The sequence below is a fragment of the Sebastes umbrosus genome, chromosome 24 (assembly GCF_015220745.1).
Source record: "Sebastes umbrosus isolate fSebUmb1 chromosome 24, fSebUmb1.pri, whole genome shotgun sequence".
In the NCBI taxonomy this organism is placed as follows: domain Eukaryota; kingdom Metazoa; phylum Chordata; class Actinopteri; order Perciformes; family Sebastidae; genus Sebastes; species Sebastes umbrosus.
The window spans coordinates 14,785,222-14,798,414 of record NC_051292.1 but is presented as its reverse complement, the minus strand read 5'-3'; the positions used below and the strand labels follow the sequence as shown (position 1 = coordinate 14,798,414).

At 39.5% G+C, this 13,193-nt stretch overlaps 1 protein-coding gene across 2 annotated transcripts in view; it reads right to left on the bottom strand.

Annotated features, from left to right (window-relative positions):
- The window catches only part of LOC119483451 (FERM, ARHGEF and pleckstrin domain-containing protein 1-like), a 62,690-nt gene extending 56,486 nt beyond the window's left edge, over positions 1-6,204 (bottom strand). For both annotated transcript variants that reach the window (XM_037761546.1, XM_037761547.1), the window contains exon 1: positions 5,995-6,204. The gene's annotated coding sequence lies outside the window, so the exon portion shown is untranslated. The remainder of the gene's footprint in view (positions 1-5,994) is intronic.
- Positions 6,205-13,193: the final 6,989 nt, after the last annotated feature.

Sequence of the window (13,193 nt, the reverse complement as noted above, 5' to 3'; positions counted from 1 at the left end):
CACAGAAACTTCCCCTTTCTTTCACACCTAATCTAGCCTTTTATTTCCAGCGTGAGAACTGAATTCAAGACCTAATCCCTCCACCTGCACACACAAACAACGAGTACCTCTCTTCACCTCAGTGACAAAAGCTGAAACTGGAAACTGGAGCCCGGCCAAGGAAGTGACCCGACAATACAGGGACCTGACATTCAAGTTACTCATTACACCTGTGGGAGAAATTCCTTTGTTGTTGTGTGCTACTTCAACTGCTGCACTGAAACTAACGCTCTGCTGCTGCTCGTTTCGTTGTTTATTAGGAGTTCAGCGTCTGACAAAAAGAAGAAGTTCAGCCCCCCCCTTACACTCAACTCTGTGTCACCCTTCAAAGCAAAACAAGTGTCGACTCAGCCGGGTTTATAGCTCTATCATTCTCTAACAGAAAGGTGCCAATTACCCTGACAAACATCGTAGTGTGCAGACGGCAGTTTGTCGCCTGCATGTCTTCAGTCTCCCAGCTCATCAACAAGGAGCTTGTAGAGCTAAACGGCAGGGGTGGAAGGAAATATTCAAATATCGAGTATCGCGATATTAGGTTTTGCGATACTGTATCGATTCTCAAAACCACTGTATTGATTTTTGTAAACTTTTTTTACTCTGATTTGATGCATATGGTGGCGTGTTCCTTATACCACAATTTTCCTAAAATTTGATTTTAAAAATTGCAATATATCGCCTTCCTTACAGTATCGCAATATATCGCAATATACTGAATGGTAACCCCTGTATCGTGATACGTATCGTCAGATTCTTGAGTTAATTGTTTGAGTTCTGGAGAAGAGGTAGGGACCATATGTGTAGGCTGTACTTCTTCCTACTCCTTTTCGGACATGTAATATTTATTTATGTGGATTATTTGTTGATTGACAGTTTTCTATGTGTTTACTGTGCTCCCAGTAGACCACGTACACACCAAAATCTGACAATAACTGCACTATACTGTACACCAACTGTCTATCAATACTACTCAGGTGCAACTTCAATTCATAATGTGCAATACTTTCAGGTGCAATATCAATATCAATATTCCCCTTATTTATATTGTTCCTATTTTTATATTTCCTTCTATTTAAATTGTTCATATTTCATATGTCTGTCTACTTTTGTTTTGCTTTTTGCACCGTGTTGTATCTTGATTTTTGTTTTTACCAATGCTTCCTGTTTCTGCACTATCCCCTTTGCTGCTGTAACACTGCACATTTCCCCAATGTGGGACTAATAAAGGAATATCTGATCTTATCTTCATTTTATGTTTTAGTTTTACATTTTTTTTAAATAAATAAATAATTAAAAAATAAATTGAAACGAACTGGTTGTCACTGTCCACTAAAAAAAATATCGGAAAATATTTGGGATATTATGATTTGTGAAACTGTATCAATTCTCAAAAACACTTTTGATATTTAATTAATAGTTTACATGCAAAGACGAACTCAGTCAATACTTTATTTTCATTTTGCAAAGAGATGCTCAGTGTATGTGCCTACGAAACAGGGCACATTTCAGGCTTTTTAAGGCTGTTTTTAAAACAGCAAATATAGCAGGAGTACTTTTCCACAGTTCAAAATGACGTTCATCTCCGGGCCTGCAGCGGCACCAAAACATGCAGCTACTCGTGAGTGTTGACTGGCTTTGAGGAGAAGTTGTTAATTCAGCGTTATATCTCCGATTCTGGACAACTAAAGAGTGGAAGTTTCGGGAGCAGAAGTTTCATCATGTCCTCGGTAAGGGGCTGGGGATTATACATGGAGTTAGTTGAGAGGAATACAGAGCGAGCTGCTCACAAAGGAAGCCACTGTGGGAGCTTCCAGCAGCAGCAGGGCTTTAAAACTGGGAGGGCCTCTCAAACCAGCCTTTGAACTGGTGTTAGCTGAGAGTTTCCCAAGAGTTTGTGAGAGGGAAGCCAGGCTCTGGGAATCGGATGTGAGAGAGGGCTTTATCTTTTAGGGGCATTAACAGAAAAATAGACTATTATTTTTAATAAATGAAGACAGCACATACGTTGAAGTGAAAGCATTACATAATCTGGGTCAGAATATTCACATGGAGGTTGCATAATAAGCAACATTTGCCAGCTATAAAACAGGCTTGACAATAAACACTTTGATAAGTGCATCTTCAAAGCAACAAGAGATAAAACTGCAGTATTGATTAGGGGGAACAACACATGCCAAGAATACAGAAACTGTGAGGATCAGTTCAGAGAAACTAACTAAAAATGGACATACTGATACATTTGTAGTGTTTCTATTGGAGATTTTAATTTAATATATTTTGTTAATGATTTGATCTACCTATATGTTGTGTGGGGCTGCTACGAATTATTATTTTTATTTTTAATTCCAGTTTTTGACCAATTTGTTGCTGCATTAAAAAGGTTTACACTTGAATCGTAATTATCGGAAATAATTCCTGATCATTTGAAGATTTGTTTACCAAGCTGCTGATGTGCCATTTATTATTTGAATAAATAACAATTCAATTAATTTATACCTATGTATTTATTGGTCACATTTTGTTTTACAGAGTTAGGAAAGCGATGTTTAAGTCAAGCTGGATGTTGCCTTAAATATATAAATGAATGATCTCAGTAACTTCCACACAGTGAGGCATACTGCTTTTTAATTAAACGCTGGTATCGGATCGCTACTCGGTATCGGACTTAAAAAGCTGGACCGATGCATCCCTAAAATGTTAGAAAATAGTAAAAAAAAAAAAAAATGTCTGTTTTCTCCAAAGTGATGTCTTTTAAAGACTTGTTTTGTACTATAGTCTAAAAGCACAAAGATATTCTGTTTACTCCCGGCAAACTAGTACGAAAGACGAAAGAAACCAGCAAATATCCACATTTGATAACCTGTGAATTTTAGCTCCAACGTAGAGCTTTGGATTCAAAACGAGACAAGAAATCAGAGGGGGAAAATAAAAAACTGTGTGACTAATATTCAAAACACAAGGTCAACTTGCTCAGCTATTCCCAGACCATCTGTTCTCACTTGAACGAGGTCCTGCATTCGCTGAGGAACGCTGTGGGATTCAAAAGGGTCCAGGAATAGTTAAGCAAGCGGGCCTTGCATTCGCACGTACTGTACAGTATGTGTTGTGTCCCCAAGGTCAAGGATTAATCCAAAAATAATATGAAAATGCAGAACTACTAAGAGCCTCAGCTGAGGAGCATAAAGGGACCTGATGGTGTTACTTGCTGCCATCTTTACGACAGGAGGATTAAATTCAATACACAGCTATTGACTTGAAAAATGACACCCTGAAGCATCAACTACAACCCGACAAGCACAGGTGAGGGTGAGATCAAGGCCACGACACGACACGCTCCAGGACAGATCGATGGGCCGCGCTTGATGCCATGTTTTATCAAGGTGACACGCTGCGCTCTGGAGCCATTAAGCTGCTCTGCCGCTCTCAGGGGAGTCTCTATTGTGACGCTGTGTTAGCGGGGGCAGGTAAGCACAACAATTGTGTGATAAAAGCAACAAAGTTGGTACAGATGTAGGTTTATATGTTATATTATATCTTATTAAAAGATATAGATATAGATATAGATAGTGGGGCGCTTCAAATTTGGCCCCTGAGGGCCGTGGCGACCTGTGACTAGAGGTTACCAGCAATCCTGAACTTTATCCAGCGATATCTCTGTCAATTTTACTGCTTATGAAAAGATAAAACGCGCCGATGGAAAGCTGGGGATCATGCCGTTCTAAGGGTGTATTGGTTGTCAGTCATATCATGAAGGCAAGAAGGTGAAGTTTGCCCCTGAAGTGACCACGCTCCTTGTTTTTCTGTAACATTTTGTAAATATTTAGCGCATATTTGGCAGTCATTTTGAAATAATACAATATAATCATAACATTTAAACCTATGTCTGTACCAAATTCGTTGCTTTTATCGCAGAAATGCACAATTGTTGTGAATATTAGCTGCCCCACTATGTGTGAGAGAGGAAGAAAGAGGGTGTAACACCAATTCTCCGGGATGTGATATTGATTGTAAAAGTGAATTGGCAACATAGTGATTAGGCACACCACGCTGAGACCACAACACCCATGATCCACCACCACCACCACCACCCATTAAGACAAAGTTGATCCTGGGTGCTGCCTCCACGCTGACCCTGAGATCTGACCTCACTCTCTGCACAAACCCCCCCAGAGATCAATAAATGAAAGGGCTGTCACACATTGGTTGGTCAAGGTTTGCCTGTGACAATAAGGGAAATAAAACAAACCTCTATATAAAGACACACATAACAGAGTACAGTTGGCACAGAGTGCGAGCTCCAGGATGTAGGTTAGCGGAGTAATCCTTTAGGCCAGAGTAAAGATGTCAGTAGGCTAAAAAGACAACTTGATCACTCTCAAGAGACGAGCGTTGGTGTGTATATATGAGTGTTTCTGCAACTGAAATTTTCGGATTTATGTGAAATTTGCAGTGCAATGCTTGATTAATATATACAGTGTTATGACCCATCTTGACATAAAAAATAATGACTAAATGTCATTTAATACAAGTTCAGAAGCATTTTTCTACATAAAATGAGCTAATTCAATTACAATATGACATTATTTCAAATGGAATTGTTTCATATACATATTACACCATATTCAAATTATTTTTTAAATTAGTGATTTTTTCATCTAAATGTCCCCCACTTCTGAGTCCTCACCGCGCCACTGAACAAATGGCACAGTAAAAGTTTGATTCAAAGCCAAACCAATCTAGTTTCTATGGAAACAGATGTTAGCAGGTGAGCACATGGATGACAGGTTTAAGTATTTATTGCATATCTTTACTATACAGCTTAGTAACATTAAAAAAATAACTTCATATTACTGTTGAATTCATTTATATTAGACGCTAAGAGTCACAGCTAATGTGGCAGACCTTGCTAGCTGCCATTTATCTTCAATATTAGCAAAAATGTCATTTCCGCAACAGGACATTAGACATTAGAGTTGCAATATCTGCCATAAAAAACAACATATTTTATATTTTTGTGTATGAAGACTGACATCTGTGTCTCATTTTTTCAGGGTGTAAAAAAAAAAAAAAACCTTTGTAAAACAAAATGTAAAATATATATATATATATATATATATATATATATACACATTTATTCAATTGTTCTATATTATTAAAATAATAAATCATACACCAACAACTTGGTAAAACAAATCTTCAATATTAACAGGAATTCAAGTGTAAACCTTTAATGCAGCAACAACTTGGTCAAAAACAGGAACAGGAATTAAATTATTATTATAACTATTATTATTAACAAATATGTAGTATTACATACTCTGATGGGTAAAATTAAAATTCATAGATTTTGTTTTTTTAATTAAGGAGAGTATTTGCAGAAACACCCATGTGTGTGTGTGTGTGTTAATGTGTGTGTATGTATGTGTTAATGTGTGTGTGTGTGTGTGTGTGTGTGTGCGTGCGTGTATGAGTGTATGTATGTGTGTGCCTGCGTGCGTGTGTGTGTGCGTGTGTTCAATATTACCGTGCATGTGACCACAATGCCAAGCTATTGTAAGGGTTTGGTGAATGAAAAAAGGCAGCACTGAAGGAGAGAAGCTGGGAAAACCCACGATATAAAATATCCCCCAAAGTACACACGCGGGTTAAAAAGCTCCCATTCACTGTGTGTTGCCGTGCGTGTGAATGTTTGAAGCCCTCATTGCAGATCCTTGTCTATCATGAAGCTTACAGTAAAAGAAGCTCTGCTAAAGCTCAGCCGATTAGGAGAAACGAGCAGGCTGTGGCTGCAATGGAGGCGAGCTTAAAGATAGCACCAAACATCACGCTGTTGCGTTCAAAAAGTCGGTAAAAAGCAGAAGATTGCAACAAATGTGTCTAAATGGAAGCATTGCGAGGAGTAGCAGAGAGGCTACGTGTAAACCTGGCTTCATAATCCGGATAGCATGGTTTCCTTACCCCCTCCTCTTTCTTCAGGATCCGTCAAAGAGCTTTTTAATTCCAACGGTGCTGTGAGTTTGGGTTAATAAAGTCCTGTCTTCTTAGCAGATCCGCTCCCTCTCAGCTGGGACGTGCTCTCGGTGTGGGAGCCATTGAGACAAATGTGGGGAGATCCGAGCACTGAGCTTTCTACTGGAACAATAAAGAGCTCCTCCACACACACACACCGCCTCCTCCCTCCAGCACCGCCAGCCAGCCGGCTCTGAGGTGTCACAGGCGGGCAGAGAGAGAGAGAGACACCAGCGGCTCAACAGCGATACCGCACGGTGGTGTGGGGGAACTGCAGCCTGGAGGCAGAAAATGTCTTCATTTGGAATGTTTGAAAAAGTTCAAATAAATAGAGCAATATCATAAGATGTGTATCTTCCCTTTATAGAGGATTAAACTGCTATAAAGTGTGGTGATAAATATTGTGTCATTAATAAGTAAGAGAGGCAAGGCAAGGCAAGGCAAGCTTATTTATAGAGCACATTTCATACACTAAGGCAATTCAAAGTGCTTTACATATATAAAAGCAAGATAAAAGAGCACAAAGTGCACAAGATAAAAACGAATAAAAGAATATAAAAGTGCAAGTGAAAAGAGAAAACATTTTTTTAAAGGATAATAAAAACAATCAAAAGACAGTAACGTGCAGCATTTGATCAGTTAACAAAAGCGTCTGAGAACAGTTTGGTCTTGAGTCTAGATTTGAAAGTGGCCACTGTTGGTGCATCTTTGATCTCATCTGGAAGTTTGGTCCACAGTTGAGCAGCGTAACAGCTAAAAGCTGCCTCACCATGTTTCGTTCTGACCTTGGGTACTACTGATGGATTTTTTTTTCCTTTGGGAATTTTGCACCCTACATGTGTTGGAAAGATTAATACTGGAAATGTAATATTCTTAAGATTTCTGTGGATTTTATATATATACATATATATATACATATATATGTATATATATAACATTATATATATAAAATATGAATAATATTATATAATATATAATATTTAAGGGTAAGAACAGATGGCATACGCATTTTTATATTTATTATATATATCTATATATCAATTCAAGATTCAAGATTCAAGATGTTTATTGTCACGCCGGTTATACAGGTACAATCGTGTGAAATGCTTTTTGCATCTATAGATATATAGATGTATAGATATATATGGCAGTCAATTTCTAGAATATTTATGTGTAAAAACAATGAAAGAAAAGATGGCAAACTTGTTTCATATAATCCATATAAATCTTATGAATATTATATATATATATATATATATATATATATTATATTTTAGTGTAAGAACAGATGGCATACTTATTTTTATATTTAGTTTATATATATATATATATAACTTTTTATACAAAAATATTCTAGAAATTGACTGATGTAAAAACAATAAAAGGAAAGATTGCAAACTTTTTTTTACATAATCCATATAAATCTTAAGAATTTTATATTTCCAGTTCCATTTAAGAGAGGGTTTCTTTTGGGATTTTGCACCATAAAAAGTCCTTAAAACACGTGTTGGAAAGGTTAAGACTGGAAATATAATCTTCTTGAGATTTCTGTGGACTAGATAAAAAGTATGCACAAAAATATTCCTTTTCATGTTTTCTGTTAAATATAGCCTATGTATATATTTATTATTGGAAATCAATTAACAACACAAAACAATGACAGATATTGTCCAGAAACCCTCACAGGTACTGCATTTAGCATAAAAAATATGCTCAAATCATAACATGGCAAACTGCAGCCCAACAGGCAACAACAGTTGTCAGTGTGTCAGTGTGCTGACTTGACTATGACTTCCCCCAAACTGCATGTGATTATCATAAAGTGGGCATGTCTGTAAAGGGGAGACTCGTGGGTACCCATAGAACCTGTGATGGAATTTTCCATCAATTCCTCTCTTATTGGTAGAAAGGTCAGAGTGTTTGTCAGAGTGTCCCTTTGTTGACATTCTTGGGTTGGAGTCCTGTCTAGAGGAGCCACCGTTATCTGTACAGCTGTGCCTGTAGTGGAGACCGTAGAGCCAGTCGCTAGGGCAACCAGGGTCAGAGATGCCAGAGGAACGAAGTAAGTCATAACATGATAAGGGGTAAGACACTGAGCACCAGGGAGGAAGGACAGAGTTGTGAGGCCTTCACGCAGAGAGCATCTATTGTGGAGACCTGACAATTCTCCTTGATCAAGCTTCAATAAACCTTCTTTTGTAAGACATCATCAGCTCCGGACCTCTTCCTTCCAAAGATAACTTGTATATCAATTATTCCATCACAGAACCCATTTACATTCACATATCTGGAGGTCAGAGGTCAAGGGAACCCTTTGAAAATGGCAATGCCAGTTTTTCCTCGCCAAAATTTAGCGTTACTTTGGAGCGTTATTCAGCTACCTTGGTGACAAGCTAGTATGACATGGTTGGTACCAGATTCCTTAGGTGTTCTATTTTTCATATACCAGTATCTTGAGCCTGCTATGAGGTAAAAATAACAAGTTGTGTTAATATCACGTTAACTTTGACAGCCCTAGTTTTTATATTTATTAAATTTTTTACTTTTTAAATTGTGTAATGTATTTGTATTTCTCTTACCAACCTTATAAGTGATGATATTCACCCATATTATGTTTTAAACATGACTTTATTTAAGAGCTGGGGTCTGGAGCCTTGTAGAGGTCATCGAGAAGTTGGCAAACAGTATGGTTCAATTCCACTTTAATTCGATCTGGAAGTTGTTTCGCCAAGGCAACATAAAAAAAAGCCCTAGCTAAGCTTCACTCTAAATCAGTGGTTTCCAGCCTTTTCCAGGCTTGTGTACCTCACAATGTCTACATGTGACCCCTCGACACAGTTTACGGAAGTTCAGCCAAAGTGAAAGGAGCTAAAACTGCAGCAGCGTCTTATTATAATATGTAGATTTGAGGCCATAAGGTGTAAGTGGAAGTCTATGACATGAAAACATATTTACCTTCAGAAGACTATTTGAACCCTTAGCATCAGCACAGTTATTCCATGTAAACCACCAAAGGCTACAGACTCACACAAGCAGCACTTGAGGTCAGTGCTGTTGCTGATTTGACACCATACTGGAACCCTTGTTTGTTTGTGAACCATCAAAAAATGCTCACATCAGCTACGTTTTCTGAAAGAAAATGTATTTCTGAAGAAATATTGTATTTTTTGAGCAAAATTATAAATCATTGTATTAGAGGCAGGTCACCAAATCACAAGTTGTTGAAACCCTGAGTGCTCCCCTGATCTTATCATTTTTTTTAATATTGTCAGCAACTTTAAAATACGTTGCTGACAGTATTTGCTCCGATACGGAGGTTGATAATTAAAACAATCCCCTTTTGTGAATTACAAACGTTGGAACAATCAAACACTAGTCAAGTAATCATGACTACCATCTAGTGTTTGGAGGAGGAAGTGACATTTGATCATTGAGAGTCGCATACTATCAATACACTGCATACAATTCTGTCATCTAGATCCAGAACCTCGGGCATGTCATCTTTGCTGAGGGGGTGATGGCAGATCCTGCTAAGGTGGAAGCAGTTAGTGAATGTCCTGTCCGTCAAAAAACAAGCCGAGGTTCAGAGCTTCAGAGGGCTAACCACACCTGCATCAGCTCGCAGATAAAGGGAGTCACTTCCGATGGAGTGAGGCCTGTAAGAGTGCTTTTAATGATGGCATTATTTTCAAGGAAGGAAGGTTCCTTGAACACAGTTTGAAGATTTATTTGTTAATGAAGTGAACTTGTGTGTGCTCTTATTTTGAAATAAAGGCACACAGAGTAGAGAGTTGAAACCGTGATCAGTGTTCATATGATTGGCTGATCAGTGTGTTGGGAACCCTCCCAGCATGCAATGGGGCAATAGATCCATGGACACAAGTCTCATTTGATGTGTTCCTGTATTTTTTTTTTACTTGTTCTACATTGCGCTCCACAATGTTTCCACATTTTCATTGCTGTTGAACAATTCCATATTACCAGTGAACATGGTTAGACCAGTGATGCCAGTGCATGATTGGTGGAGGTTCTCCTTAAGTGTGCAGGAGACTTCTTTGACTATACTACAAAAAAAGTTATAAATGTGTAGTAAAAATATTAAAATGTGTGTGTGTATAGAAGCCCAGTGTCCAAGTGGGCTGTGCAATTTATCAGAATAAAAGAAAAAAAAAACATTTTAATTCAGTTTTATTAATGCATTTTTATGCATATTGATCAACACATCAAGGATTGTCTGTGATGCTTTCTTTATTGTAATGTACTTACACTGATTTAAAAAAATGTAATTGTGTGTGTGTATATATATATACAGTACATTTTACAGATTCAATTCCACTTCCAAATTTTTGTTGCTATTCATTTTTTATTTTTTAAGATATTCACACAAAAAGCTTATTCACACATACCGATGGCATCATAGTTCATCAGAAATAGGCCTTATAGGCAACTATACCCACAGCGGTGACGGCAAGTGATAAAGCTACAACTTTAGCAGAGCGCCACCAGAAACTTTTGTTCCAAAACACAGAAGCTGAAGACTCTGGGAGGCTCTCATCGCTCTGATCCTCCGATGTAGTGTCATAGTCACTGTCATCGCTTTGATCATCTGATGTAGTGTCATAGTCAATATCATCGCTCTGATCATCCGATGTAGTGTCATAGAAGCAGCTATTGCTCTGATCCTCCGATGTAGAGTCAGAGACGATGCCATCGCCCTGATCCTCAGGTGGTGTCTCAAAAGTGATCTCATCTCTCTGCTGCTCAACGCCAGCTGGTCTCTCCTCCTCTTACTTCGCCTCTAGCTGGTGTGTAAGATCAGAGTTCTTTCGCCTCAGATAGGTTGTTAGGATGCGATACTCATCTATCTGTTTCTGACTAAGTCTGGCCATCTCAGCGGTCATATCCTCAAGCTTCACTCTCAAACCCAACTTCTTTGTCTCCAGCTTTCCTATCTCAGTGTTATTCTTCTTCGTGAGGTCTTCCATCTCCCCCTGAAGTTCCATTGTTAAAGAATCCATTGTCTCCTTTTCACCAATTTCCCTTTTGATTTGCGTCATTGCATCCGTCAGTTGGTTCTTTAGATCTTGTGCAACTTGTAGGTACCTGACACATTCCTCCCTCACTTTGTCCAACTCCACTGTCAGTGACTGTTTCTCTGACTCCACTTCAGTATGTGTCTTGGCTTCAGATTGGCCATGAAACCCTTTGGGAAGTCATCGAGGCTCCTCTGACATATCGAGGCAACGTGATTCTTCCATCTCAGCGTTGTTGAAATTATCTTGAGACATCACTGTTGTCCTCAGTACTTGTCAAATCGCAGGTTCCTGAATTTGAAAGGAAGACTAAAGAAGGGGGAAATAAAATAGCGGCTCTGGTGATCTGTGGATAGCGTGGTGCAAATGCATGCAACAACTCTCTGAGACCAATAGCTGAGAATCTCTTGGCTGGCTAACTTCAAGGTCTATCCTAAAGGTGTATCCTTGACAGACTGCCTTTGATCTGATGTGACGTCATAACATTCCTGCGACCGTGACGTCACGTCATGACGTTCCTGCACCTTTTCCACGCATGCGCATAGAATATCATGACATTCCATGCACATGCGCTTGAGCCACAGCATGTTTCTATTAAAAGACACAAGCTGTGTGTAACAGTGATGTAATGCATGGAGTCTGATCAATCTGATAAACACATAGAGGCGACTGAAAGATTGATAAAACATTTGAAAAAGTTGCATTAATTTATTAGAATAATTTGTAGTGATACTGAAAAAAGAATGCTTGTGTTACTTCTTGATGTATGTCAAATCAAAATCAATTTATTTTTGTATAGCGTCAAATCACAACAGAAGTTATCTCAAGACGCTTTATATATAGAGCAGGTCTATGACCGTACACCATAGTTTTGAGACCCAACAGGATCCACCAAGCGCACTGTGGCCAGGAAAAACTCCCCGATTACTGGGAAGAAACCTGGAGCAGAACCGGGCGCAGGGCGGGCGGCCATCTGCCGAGACCGGCTGGGGGGATAGATAGATAGAGTGAGAGAGAGAGAGAGAGAGAGATAGAGAGAGAGAGATATAGAAGCAGCCACAATAGCAGTCTAGCAGCTGTAATAGCTAATACAAGTAGGGCTGATAACACAAAACCAATAGTGGTGGATGGAAAGAGTGATAATACAACTATCGGAAAGCCAGCACTGTCCAGCATCTCTCCTCAGTACGTCCATGTGTATTGGTGTGGGACGTCCCTGCGATCGATGCCCGTGCATTGGTTCCTGCAGCATCAGCATGCTTGCTGGGAGCTCTTGATGTCTTTGACAGTGATTGAGAAGTGTTATTCTCCAGGCTGCCACATTGTCACTAGGTGTTGGAAATCCCTCGTTAGCATTGGTAGTCCCTCGTACAGACGTAGTTAATTAGGGATGGTAGCAGTTGGTGTCAAGCAGGCACCGACGCGGCAGCAGATGCAGCCACAATACTGGAGACCACCAAGATCCAGGTGAAACCCTGCTCCAAGTGTACCCATGCTCCAGGTATAACCTCGCTCCCGGTGTGATCCCGCTCCAGGTATGACCTCACTCCAGGTGTGACCCCGCTCCACGGTTAGCTGCGAGACAAGGAGGCACAAGGACTCCCGGGAAGGAATGAAGTTAGTAACAACATGGACATGGGACATGAGTATATACAGAAGGAGAGGGGAGCTCAGTGTGTCATAGGAAGTTCCTTATGACAGTGTGTCATAGGAAGTCCCCCGGCAGTCTATGCCTATAGCAACTTAAGTATAAGCGTTATCAAAGAGGAAAGTCTTTAGCCTACTCTTAAATGTAGAGACGGTGTCTGCCTCCCGGACTGAAACTGGGAGCTGGTTCCAGAGAAGAGGAGCTTGATAGCTGAAGGCTCTGGCTCCCATTCTACGTTTGGAGACTCTAGGAACCTCAAGTAACCCTGCATTCTGTGAGCGCAGTGCTCTAGTGGGGTAGTAGGGTACTATGAGCTCTTTAAGATATGATGGGGCCTGACCGTTTAGCGCTTTGTAGGTGAGGAGGACGATTTTAAAATCTATTCTGGATTTTACAGGCAGCCAGTGCAGAGAAGCTAATACAGGCGTAATATGATCTCTTTTTCTAGTTCTAGTCAGTACACGTGC